The sequence below is a fragment of the Siphateles boraxobius genome, unplaced genomic scaffold (assembly GCF_051911475.1).
Source record: "Siphateles boraxobius isolate OS27281-9 unplaced genomic scaffold, OSU_SipBor_1 207, whole genome shotgun sequence".
In the NCBI taxonomy this organism is placed as follows: Eukaryota; Metazoa; Chordata; class Actinopteri; order Cypriniformes; family Leuciscidae; genus Siphateles; species Siphateles boraxobius.
The window spans coordinates 667,926-681,261 of NW_027508819.1; the positions used below are offsets into that span (position 1 = coordinate 667,926).

At 43.5% G+C, this 13,336-nt stretch overlaps 2 long non-coding RNA genes across 2 annotated transcripts; both read right to left on the reverse strand.

The window, feature by feature from the left end:
• Window positions 1–3,460: 3,460 nt before the first annotated feature.
• Window positions 3,461–10,900, reverse strand: LOC143745557 (uncharacterized). The gene is made up of 4 exons (XR_013206014.1): window positions 10,836–10,900; window positions 10,661–10,759; window positions 5,124–5,241; window positions 3,461–3,795 (listed from the first exon to the last, which is right to left on the reverse strand). It is a non-coding gene; the product is annotated as an uncharacterized LOC143745557 (long non-coding RNA).
• A 66-nt stretch (window positions 10,901–10,966) lies between these two features.
• Window positions 10,967–12,326, reverse strand: LOC143745558 (uncharacterized). Its single transcript, XR_013206015.1, has 3 exons — window positions 12,242–12,326; window positions 12,036–12,080; window positions 10,967–11,172 (listed from the first exon to the last, which is right to left on the reverse strand). It is a non-coding gene; the product is annotated as an uncharacterized LOC143745558 (long non-coding RNA).
• Between the last annotated feature and the right edge of the window lie 1,010 nt (window positions 12,327–13,336).

The following is a 13,336-nucleotide window of genomic DNA, read 5'->3' on the forward strand; positions in this document are numbered from 1 at the left end:
ACTATAGACTGCGTTTGTAAACTGTATCTCACTACTGTCTATAGACTGCGTTTGTAACCTGTATCTCACTACTGTCTATAGACTGCGTTTGTAAACTGCATCTCACTACTGTCTATAGACTGCGTTTGTAACCTGTATCTCACTACTGTGTCTATAGACCATGTTTGTAACCTGTATCTCACTACTGTGTCTATAGACTGCGTTTGTAACCTGTATCTCACTACTGTCTATAGACTGTGTTTGTAAACTTTATCTCACTACTGTGTCTATAGACTGCGTTTGTAACCTGTATCTCACTACTGACTATAGAATGCGTTTGTAACCTGTATCTCACTACTGTGTCTATAGACCGTGTTTGTAACCTGTATCTCACTACTGTGTCTATAGACTGTGTTTGTAAACTTTATCTCACTACTGTGTCTATAGACTGCGTTTGTAACCTGTATCTCACTACTGTGACTATAGACTGCGTTTGTAAACTGTATCTCACTACTGTCTATAGACTGCGTTTGTAAACTGTATCTCACTACTGTGTCTATAGACTGCGTTTGTAACCTGTATCTCACTACTGTGTCTATAGACTGCGTTTGTAACCTGTATCTCACTACTGACTATAGACTGCATTTGTAAACTGTATCTCACTACTGACTATAGACTGCGTTTGTAAACTGTATCTCACTACTGTGTCTATAGACCGTGTTTGTAACCTGTATCTCACTACTGTGTCTATAGACTGTGTTTGTAACCTGTATCTCACTACTGTCTATAGACTGTGTTTGTAACCTGTATCTCACTACTGTGTCTATAGACTGCGTTTGTAAACTGTATCTCACTACTGTGTCTATAGACCTTGTTTGTAACCTGTATCTCACTACTGTCTATAGACTGTGTTTGTAACCTGTATCTCACTACTGTGTCTATAGACTGTGTTTGTAACCTGTATCTCACTACTGTGTCTATAGACCTTGTTTGTAACCTGTATCTCACTATTGTGTCTATAGACTGCGTTTGTAACCTGTATCTCACTACTGTGTCTATAGACTGTGTTTGTAACCTGTATCTAACTACTGTCTATAGACTGCGTTTGTAACCTGTATCTCACTACTGTCTATAGACTGCGTTTGTAAACTGTATCTCACTACTGTGTCTATAGACCGTGTTTGTAACCTGTATCTCACTACTGTGTCTATAGACTGTGTTTGTAACCTGTATCTCACTACTGTCTATAGACTGTGTTTGTAACCTGTATCTCACTACTGTGTCTATAGACCCTGTTTGTAACCTGTATCTCACTACTGTGTCTATAGACTGCGTTTGTAACCTGTATCTCACTACTGTGACTATAGACTGTGTTTGTAACCTGTATCTCACTACTGTGTCTATAGACCGTGTTTGTAACCTGTATCTCACTACTGTGACTATAGACCGCGTTTGTAACCTGTATCTCACTACTGTGTCTATAGACTGCGTTTGTAAACTGTATCTCACTACTGTGTCTATAGACTGCGTTTGTAACCTGTATCTCACTACTGTCTATAGACTGCGTTTGTAACCTGTATCTCACTACTGTGTCTCTAGACTGTGTTTGTAACCTGTATCTCACTACTGTGTCTATAGACTGTGTTTGTAAACTTTATCTCACTACTGTGTCTATAGACTGCGTTTGTAACCTGTATCTCACTACTGACTATAGGCTGCGTTTGTAAACTGTATCTCACTACTGTCTATATACTGCGTTTGTAACCTGTATCTCACTACTGTCTATAGATTGCGTTTGTAAACTGTATCTCACTACTGTCTATAGACTGCGATTGTAACCTGTATCTCACTACTGTGTCTATAGACTGCGTTTGTAACCTGTATCTCACTACTGTGTCTATAGACTGCGTTTGTAACCTGTATCTCACTACTGTCTATAGACTGCGTTTGTAACCTGTATCTCACTACTTTGTCTAGTGACTGTGTTTGTAACCTGTATCTCACTACTGTGTCTATAGACTGTGTTTGTAAACTTTATCTCACTACTGTGTCTATAGACTGCGTTTGTAACCTGTATCTCACTACTGACTATAGACTGCGTTTGTAAACTGTATCTCACTACTGTCTATAGATTGCGTTTGTAACCTGTATCTCACTACTGTCTATAGACTGCGTTTGTAAACTGTATCTCACTACTGTCTATAGACTGCGTTTGTAACCTGTATCTCACTACTGTGTCTATAGACCGTGTTTGTAACCTGTATCTCACTACTGTGTCTATAGACTGCGTTTGTAACCTGTATCTCACTACTGTCTATAGACTGTGTTTGTAAACTTTATCTCACTACTGTGTCTATAGACTGCATTTGTAACCTGTATCTCACTACTGACTATAGAATGCGTTTGTAACCTGTATCTCACTACTGTGTCTATAGACCGTGTTTGTAAACTTTATCTCACTACTGTGTCTATAGACCGTGTTTGTAACCTGTATCTCACTACTGTGTCTATAGACTGTGTTTGTAAACTTTATCTCACTACTGTGTCTATAGACTGCGTTTGTAACCTGTATCTCACTACTGTGTCTATAGACTGCGTTTGTAAACTGTATCTCACTACTGTCTAAAGACTGCGTTTGTAACCTGTATCTAACTACTGTCTATAGACTGCGTTTGTAACCTGTATCTCACTACTGTCTATAGACTGCGTTTGTAAACTGTATCTCACTACTGTCTATAGACTGCGTTTGTAACCTGTATCTCACTACTGTGTCTATAGACCGTGTTTGTAACCTGTATCTCACTACTTTGTCTATAGACTGTGTTTGTAACCTGTATCTCACTACTGTCTATAGACTGCGTTTGTAACCTGTATCTCACTACTGTGTCTATAGACCCTGTTTGTAACCTGTATCTCACTACTGTGTCTATAGACTGCGTTTGTAACCTGTATCTCACTACTGTGACTATAGACTGTGTTTGTAACCTGTATCTCACTACTGTGTCTATAGACCGTGTTTGTAACCTGTATCTCACTACTGTGACTATAGACTGCGTTTGTAAACTGTATCTCACTACTGTGTCTATAGACTGCGTTTGTAAACTGTATCTCACTACTGTGTCTATAGACTGCGTTTGTAACCTGTATCTCACTACTGTGTCTATAGACTGCGTTTGTAACCTGTATCTCACTACTGTGTCTATAGACTGCGTTTGTAACCTGTATCTCACTACTGTCTATAGACTGCGTTTGTAACCTGTATCTCACTACTGTGTCAATAGACTGTGTTTGTAACCTGTATCTCACTACTGTGTCTATAGACTGTGTTTGTAAACTTTATCTCACTACTGTGTCTATAGACCGTGTTTGTAACCTGTATCTTACTACTGTGTCTATAGACTGCGTTTGTAACCTGTATCTCACTACTGTGTCTATAGACTGTGTGTTTGCATAAACTCTGATGATTGCTGGACTGACCTGCTCTCACACACACGCTCCCCGCCTGTGACGCTCCACACTCCTGCGGGACAGCAACAGCTTCTCCGGGTTCCTCATTCACTGCTCCTCCCCATCAAGCGGACGGCAGCAGCTCCGGCCCCCGGTGGAGACTCCTCCGCTCCCTCCGACAACCCAGCACTTCATCACAACCTCTCCATTCAGCTGGGTGTCCACCATGAAGCGTCTGCTAAATAATTCAGTGTAATGTGAATGTTCAGGCCTGGCCCTCTCCTGTTCTTCACTGTCGTCGCTCCTGCGTTAATGCTCCCGTAGCTCCTCCGTGACACACTCGAGACTGGTGCTCATCTCAGCCTCGTCCTGCTCGCCACAGTAACACAATTAAATATTGTTTAAAATATTAAGAATCATTAAAACTGCTCGACTGAAGAACTGGCTGTTGTGTGACAGTAATTTCATCAATTAAACAAATCTAGTTATTTATTACTCTGCAGACCGGCCAACCTTGACATTTTTTCTGAGTAGCATCAGTGGGACGGGACACGGGGTTTGGGTGGGCTCATATATTGTCACAGTTTTGAGAATGCAAGATATACACAAACACACGCCTATCTTCATTATTCTAGTTTATACTTATAACGTTTTTTGAATTTGACCCAAATCAAAAAGTTCACTTGCACCGCACTGAATGGGTTACATTATAATGTACACTACATTATAATAAAGTGAAAGTTTAAAGTTTCAATACGGCTCAAAACTATTTTTATTCATGATTAATATTGATTTGCATTAGGATTTGTGTGCTGGTCAAGTCTAAAATTAAGAAACTCGTAGAAAACAATTAAAAAAAAACATAAGATCATTGTGTGTACATGTGATTCATTTAAAATAGGCCACTTAATTTATTATTCCAATATCCAAATATGATACTAAATCCCACAGAGAAAGGTTTTATATTTGTGCTGTCTTGCACATTATAAACAGGACACGCGTTAGCGGAATAAACGTTAGCCAATACAAACATATATAGAAAACTGTTGACAATGAATAGACAGGACCAATAGTAGCAAAACGAATCACTTATTCTAGAAAGAATATGAAGTAGGCCTATATAATGAGGGGTTTTGTATTCTCCATTTTTAAAAATCGTTAAAATACGGTAAACAAAACCCCTCATTATATAGGCTACTAGATATGATGCTTTCTGATATTTTGACAGAAAAACACAAGCAAGAACAAACTTTAGACGTACAGGAACCTGTCTTCTCTCTGTGTCGCGTCTGTGAGAGAGCTCGCGCAGCACTGAGACAACGGTACTTTTAAATCCAGAAGTAATTAACACGCTAGTTTTCATACTGAATGAATATGTAACATAATTAGGTAGTTTAGTTATTTTTAGCACAAGAACATTACACATTCTTAATGCTAAATTTCTCAACACTGAGAATGAATAAATAAATGCTTGTTTCTCCAGACTCGCAGTTGTCAGTCACCCACAAGTCTGAGCACTTTCATAAAGCCATAGCGATTTCAAGTTTATTTAGATTATATTGTTCAGGGTGACTAGGTCCGAGTCTGTTCTATCTCAAATAATGTATTTTTGATTTAAAGACCTGAATTGAACAAAAAACAAAAAATCAAAACAAAAATATCAAATAGAGACAAAAGAAAAAATTTCTTGTTCTTACTTTTTTGGCTTCTCTCTTCTTCATTCTCTGTCCAAATCTTCTGCAAACAAGGGATGATCCGCCATGTTCTCTGTTGTCAAGTAGTATTTTGCATCAGGCACATGTTCTGGGGAAATGGCTGTGAAGAGAGCGGATTAATCACGTTTGGCCTTTCTGTAATAGGCGTGTACACGTAAGGTGAATGCTACCATGACATACAAAGCATTTGTTGCTGTTACTATGACATGAACATCTAATCACTGCTAACATTCATTATCAGTCCCCCGTGTTTTACACTTTGCTCATTCGTCATCAAGGTTTGACAATTATCATTTTACTGTCACTTTATGTTTCAGAGCTTTATGTGTTCCCTTTCAAGGGAACTCGAGCTGCGTTTGAGACGCGGTGGGAACGCTCTGCGTGATTACGTCGTGAAGCACGTGTAAAATCAGTCCAATGGAAGCCCGCTACGACATAGGTGACGTCATAGACCAGGAAACTATAAAGCAACCCTGAAATCAGACCGCGATAGCTTCTGCACCTTCAGCAAGCGCTCTTTGTATATCTGTCCTTGTCTATTTATTGTTGTCTGTCAAGCCCAATATATCTATCATTATTATGGCGAGCAAGCAAGATTATAGACGGTGTGTTGTTCCCTGCCCTCGTAATATACGGGTGGGGACACACACATCAGCTTTGTGTTGCTTGTTTGGGAGTGGAGCATGCTCAGTCAGTCCTCGAGGGGGCTGATTGTGAGCATTGTATGAGTCTATCTATGAAGACGCTCCGCTCTCGCCGATCGTTCTTTGAGGAGGACGGTACGGTTTGCGCTCCCCGCGCGGGTCCCACTGTTGCCTAGACGCGGCGGCGACTCACATTTTGGGGTTCGAAATCGGATCTGCCAGCGTGGGTTGGGACGGGCCCCGCCCTATCTCAGCTTTCACCTGCAGATCCAGTGTGCTGCGATTTCCAGTTCTGAGGAATTGGTATCGTTAGTGTTTTGTTAAGAAAAAGTGAACAAAACAATTAAAAATATTAAGAAAAAGGCAGATGTTTGATTTTTCAATAAATAGGCAGCTCATAACTCTGTTGAATAAAGAGGAGCTTTTAAAAGGAGGCTTTTCTAATGCTGTTGCTAGTTAAATATTTACTGGACAGCTGAACATTATGAGAGTGAAAATAAAAAGAGTTTATTCGATGAAATATATCTAAAAAAACAGGGAAACTCTGTATCTCAGCCTCCTCGTCGGGGACTACTGGTTTTTCCCTATCTCCACACTGGTGTCGAGATCGTGGAATAAACCGGTTTCTATTTTATGTGTTTAATACCCAAACGTCTAACTAGAGTAATGTTATGGGTATTAAGTATCATGGTATGACAGTGCCTTGGATTATAGAGACGCTTGCGAGCTTTCTCTCTCCCGAGTCGGCGTCATCATTTTTAACCCCGACGTTACCCACCAGCCATCTTTAATAATAAATAAATTTTATTAGGCAGTACTGGTGGGTAAAGTATTTAAGGACATAGATGAATGTGAGGATGTCAGCATTGACTCTATTCGAGAATATATATATATATATATATATATATATATATATATATGTTTATATGTATACGTTTTTCTGATATAAAAATAAAGAAAAAGAAAGATAAAAATGTCTGTTCTTCTGGACGCTCCGCTTTCAAGAAAACTAAACCTTTCAGCGGCGCTCCAGAGGTTTCTTCCTCACCAATCTATGTTCCTGAAACTGGCATAGAGTACAAAGAAGAAGACCTGATGCCGAGGCTATCAGGCTTCTAAGGGTGGTCCCCTCCGGGGTAGGGACGGTTTTGAGAAATCGTTTCTCCTCGGCGCCCTCTGGGGTGCGACTCTCTGAGGAGGGTCGCAGCGCTGCCAGTTCGGTTGTTCCCTGCCGGTTCGCCGTTCAGGGCACCGAGGTGTCAGCGTCCCCATACGATCCTCCGAGGAGGGTCGTAGAGCAGTCAGTTCGGTCTCCCTGCCGGTTCGCCGTTTCAGGGTGCCGAGGTGCCTGCTTTATCCTAGGATCCTCCGAGGAGGGTCGTAGGAACTAAGCTAGTTAGAGGTAGGCAAGATCTGAGGACTGTCGTCATCTCTAATAAAGCTTAGACAAGAAGTCCTGTCGAATGAAAAAAAAAAAAAAAAAAAAAGAGGGACGGTTTTGAGAAATTGTTTCTCCTAACGGCGCCCTCTGGGGTGCGACTCTCTGAGGAGGGTCGCAGCGCTGCCAGTTCGGTTGTTCCCTGCCGGTTCGCCGCTTCAGGGCACCGAAATGGTTGTTCAATCAAATCCAGAGGCCAGTCTCGAGAGACTGGTTCCCTTATCGGAATTTCTGGCAGCGTGGAAACTTCTGCCAAATATTTCTCTATGGGTCCTGCACATAATAGAAAAGGGTTACAGAATTCAGCTCGGTTCTCGTCCGCCCTGATTTCAAGGAGTCCTCCCCACGGTGGTGGACTCACAGCAGGCTCTGGTAATGGAGCAAGAAGTACTGACACTTCTTCGAAAGGGAGCTATAGAAAGGGTTTCTCCTCCCAGCAGAGATTCAGGGTTTTACAGCCGTTACTTCATTGTTCCAAAGAAGGATGGAGGGCTGCGTCCTATTCTAGACCTGCGCCAGTTAAACAGCAGGGTTCAGAAACTCAAGTTCAGAATGCTTACACTCAAACAGATTGTATCACAGATTCTATCCGAGGAATGGTTTGTCACAATAGACTTGAAGGACGCGTACTTCCATGTATCTATCCATCCTCATCACAGGAGGTTCCTGAGGTTCGCTTTCGGGGGCGAAGCATACCAATATCGGGTTCTTCCATTTGGCCTAGGTTCAGAGCAGGTGGCAGTTCAGCATCGAGATGCTGTTCTGTCCCACATAAAGAGTTTGGGGTTGCGGCTAAACACCAAAAAGAGTGAGCTCCTCCCTGCTCAGAGGACCACTTTTCTAGGTGTAATTTGGGATTCGACCACAATGCAGGCACGCCTGTCTCCTGCTCGTATTTCTGCGATTCTCACAGCCGCAAAGAATGTGAAACTAGGCCAGTCACTCACTGTGAAACAGTTTCAGAGACTGTTGGGTCTCATGGCAGCTGCGTCCAACGTTATTACTTTTGGCCTTCTGTACATGAGACCCCTGCAATGGTGGCTCAGGACCAAGGGGTTTTCTCCGAGGGGAAATCCGTTCCGCAAGACCGAGGTCACGCGGCTATGCCTTCGTGCCTTGGCCTTGTGGAAGAAACCTTGGTTCCTCGCCCAGGGCCCAGTATTGGTGGCTCCTTGTCGACGCGTCACGCTTTCGACGGATGCTTCCCTCACGGGATGGGGGGCGGTCATGAGTGGCCGCTCGGCGCAAGGTCTGTGGCAGGACCATCAATGTTCCTGGCACATAAATCGTTTAGAGTTGATGGCGGTATTTCGAGCACTCAAATATTTCCTGCCAGACCTGAGAGGCCATCACGTGTTGGTCCGCACAGACAACACTTCGGTGGTCTCCTATATCAACCATCAGGGGGGTCTGAGGTCACGTCACCTTTGCAAAGTGGCCCATCAGATCCTCCTATGGGCCCAGGGGAAGTTACTGTCGCTCAAGGCGGTATATATTCCGGGGCGTCAGAATGTGGGAGCAGATATTCTGTCAAGACAGGGGCTGAGGCCCGGGGAGTGGAGACTTCACCCAGAAGTGGTGGAGTTCCTGTGGGAAAGGTTTGGTCGTGCTCTGGTAGACCTTTTCGCATCATCAGATTCAACCCATTGTCCCATGTGGTTCTCTCTAACGCACCCAGCTCCTCTCGGTCTGGATGCTATGGTGCAGGTGTGGCCGAGGCTGCACCTGTACACCTTCCCCCCGATATCTTTGCTTCCGGGGGTTCTGGAGAGGGTTCGCCGAGAAGGGGCTCGTCTGCTTCTAGTAGCCCCTTATTGGCCAACCCGAGTTTGGTTCTCGGACTTGGTGTCTCTTCTGGACGGCTCCCCCTTGGAGATCCCAATCAGGGTGGACCTCCTGTCTCAGGCCGGGGGCACGATATTTCACCCTCGGCCGGAGTTGTGGAAACTGTGGGCCTGGCCTCTGAGGGGGCCAGGCTCAGGGAGACCGGTCTTTCTAACGATGTTGTAGAAACCATTCTTCAATCCAGAGCTCCTTCCATGAGAAGGCTGTATGCGCTAAAATGGAAACTTTTCACCACGTGGTGTGTTGAACGTCAGTTAGATCCTGTTAACTGCCCTGTTGGTTCAGTTCTTGATTTTCTGCAAGACCGTTTCTCGGCCAGGTTATCTCCTTCCACCCTAAAGGTTTACGTGGCGGCTATATCTGCCTACCACACCCCTCTGGGGGGTACTTCTATTGGGAGAAACCCTCTAATTACTCGCTTTCTCCGTGGTACATTGAGGTTGAGACCTGCACTGCACTCTAGAGCACCGGCTTGGGACTTGGCCATTGTACTCGAGGGTCTGGCTTTAGCTCCCTTCGAGCCCATCGAGGAGGTTTCTGAAAAGTTCCTCACTCTAAAGACTTTATTTCTCCTTGCTATCTCATCTATCAAGAGAATTGGTGATTTACATGCTTTGTCGGTTGCTCCTTCATGTCTGGAATTTGCACCTGGTATGGTGAAGGCATTTCTCTACCCCAGGCCGGGTTATATTCCTAAGGTCCCACTGAATGTTGGGGGCCCAATAGTGCTGCAGGCCTTTTATCCTCCACCCTTTAATACCCCTGACCAGGAACAGCTTAACCTGTTATGTCCAGTCCGGGCTTTAGATGCCTACGTTCACAGAGCTGCCCTGTGGCGTAAATCTGAGCAACTATTTGTTTGTTTTGGGTCACTCAAGAGAGGATGCCCTGCATCTAAGCAGGTTATGAGTAAATGGATAGTCGAGGCTATTTCATTGGCTTATGAAGCGGCCGGACAGCCTTCACCTATGGCTGTGCGGGCCCATTCTACTAGGAGTATGGCGGCCTCTATGGCCCTTAATTTCGGGAGTTTCCCTTCTTGACGTGTGTAATGCGGCAGGATGGTCCTCTCCGCATACATTTGTCAGGTTTTATGACCTTGACCTCTCCACTCCTGGGGCGAGGTTGCTTGCTTCTTAGTGTGCGCAGGACCTCACACAGAACGGGCATTTGTCACTATGGCGTAGTGGGTATAGGGTTCCCACCGCGTCTCAAACGCAGCTCGAGTTCCCTTGAAAGGGAACGTCTCAGGTTACGTATGTAACCCTGGTTCCCTGATAGGGAACGAGACGCTGCGTTTGCCTGCCATACTTCCTGCATGCCCTGATCGACTTGCTTCAGGTTTTTCAGAAGCTATTGCGGTCTGATTTCAGGGTTGCTTTATAGTTTCCTGGTCTATGACGTCACCTATGTCGTAGCGGGCTTCCATTGGACTGATTTTACACGTGCTTCACGACGTAATCACGCAGAGCGTTCCCACCGCGTCTCAAATGCAGCGTCTCGTTCCCTATCAGGGAACCAGGGTTACATACGTAACCTGAGACGTTTTCCAAGCAATGTTAGTTCCACTTTGTTCTTGTTATCAATCTTACCCCAGGACGGGTCTATGTTGTGTAGTACCATAGCGAATAGAGCCGTGCATTCCATTCCCAAAACCTCATCCGTTTCTTCCTGAATTTCCTGAAGAATTCCTGCAAGCAATACATTTCCAGTGTTTAGTAAAACATCACCAGTTATCAGTGATCTGTGCTCAAAAAGCCAACTCACTATTGAATTCTTTTTCGGCAACGTGTGCATATTTTATATGCAGGGTTTTTGGGTTGATCAGTATGTATCTCTTGAGTAATGGGTAAATAACATCCTTATCCTTGCAGTAATGCACTGCAACATAAATTTGGCTCATGATGCGGTTCGCTGTCTCGTCGGTCAGGCACCCTCCGTTTCCTCTGATGAACTCCCTCAAGGGCACATAGGCAGGAACATGCTCCATTACCAGGACGGTTTGGTCTTTCAAGAAGAAACGCTCATATAGCCGTATGAAATGGTCACAAGTTGGACGCTTTTGCATTTCCCACAATGTAGTGCCCTCCTTGACAAACTCAGGCTAAAGAAAAGAGATTGACAAAACATTGGCTAAATTCAAATCTCCTAATTAAAGAGTGAGGGAAATGAAAGATGAAAGCATTAGCCATGTTTCCATCACCCTGTTTTTATGCACAATTTAAAGTCTCGCATCAGAAACGTGATGGAAATGGCAAATGAGGAAAAAATCCCTTAAGTCTTAAAAAGGTTCACACACACTCAAGTTCACACACACTCGCTTGAAGGTTTTTTTTTACTTGTGCGAAAAAGGATTAATGCGAATATTGGGAGATGGAAACCCATTTGCCAAATTAATTTGATTTATATTGAACTATTCAAAATAAAACCATTGTAAGCACATCACAGTATCATTCGAATCAATGTCTCAGTGTGACGGGTACAAATGTCTCATTTCCAAATAAGTAAAACAAAAAGAGGTTCTGGCTATTTAATGGACCGCAGCAAGGGATTCTGGGCCTTTCTGTAATTCAGATCAAATGCTGGGTTTGCATCTCTTCTCTTTATTCCAGAGCATTTGATGTTGTGTATCGATTATCTTTGGATTGATTATGTAATTGGCATGATACATTTACCTGACATAATAAATTGTTACATTTGATTATTCTAACTGACTTTGACACTATTTTCTTTAGAGGAATAGTCAAACATTTGCTCACATTTAATGATGCTCATTCGAAAAAGATTTGCTTCACGTTTGGATGGAAACCCAGTAAATGAAAAAAAAACTTTACATGAACTCTACAACCGATGCTTCTAGGCTTTGGCTGTGTAATTCAGTGATATCTCATACTATCTATATTACCGAATTTAACAAACCAATTCTTTCTAGAGGATTTCATGAAGAATAAAGTCTTGTCAACTTACCGATCTTTCCCAAAATCTGCATCTCTCAACAAATTTGATGGCAACCTAAAAAATAAAGACAATTTTTTGCACATGATCATCTACAGTCTACATTTTTTAAACACTTTTTGATCAAAACTGTCAACACTGATGTTTATGGCAAGACTTTAAGTTCACAGAAGGAAACAAGAGACAAAACGTTTGTTTTTGGAGAAAGAGCAACATACTTTCTGGCCGTCCGATCTTCTAATTCCTTCATGGACACGATCATCATATCCCACTTTCTTTCCCACTTTATAAAAACACCGAAAGCATCTCGGTTCATGAGGAAATCTTAAGTTCACTGAAAAACACACAGCATCAACGTGTTAACATACAGCATGAGACTGAACACACCAGTGCAGAACAGGAGCCAGTATGAGTGGAGATTACAAACTAAACCAGAACAACAGCTTGAGATGGACATGAATCCAGTGGTACGTGATGCCTCTACTGTAAGCAAAAGTAGCATATATGTTCTCATGAACGTAGCCGTAGCAGCAGGGGGTGGTCGCTATATTGGACTGTCTCTAGAACTAGGGGTGCAGAAATCTCAGTTTACTCTAGACTATAGCACTGCATGATGATGGGAGACTCACGGTCTGTGGCTCGGCTGGCCTCGGCTCCTGTCCGGGTGTTTGTGGACACTCAAGGCGCTGTTTGACAGGCTTTTAGTGCCTGTGAGCGTCGGTGTATGTGAATGAAATGTTTAGCCGGCAAGGCTTTCATCAAATGCAAATAATGAACTTTAGTGAATGGCAGTGTCCCGTGAGTGTGACTCTACCCCTGCCTTAACATGTGATGTGAATGTAACAGAACTGGCACTGATAGAATGAGCGCAGTAACGCAATACTACGACATTTCTTCAGAAGCAGATCGTGGAGACTCTTCCACGATCAAATATTGTGATATCGCACACCCCCATGTGTCCCACTGTTATTTCTGCATACAGTTGGTACCAAACCAGAATATGCCGCCATTCCCCCGAGGTGTGTGTGTGTGTGTGTGTGTGTGTGTGTGTGTGTGTGTGTGTGTGTGTGTGTGTGTGTGTGTGTGTGTGTGTGTGTGTGTGTGTGTGTGTGTGTGTGTGTGTGTGTGTGTGTGTGTGTGTGTGAATCTCCGCTGTGTTCTGGCCCCTCAGACTCTGATCCTGACTCGCCCTCACTCTGGCTGCTGGACTCTTCCTCTTCATTCTCCTCACCTTCTTCTTCCTCAGTGCCAGAGCCTGACGAAACACACACACACAATCAACACACATCTAACACAACTCAGAGAGAGAGAGA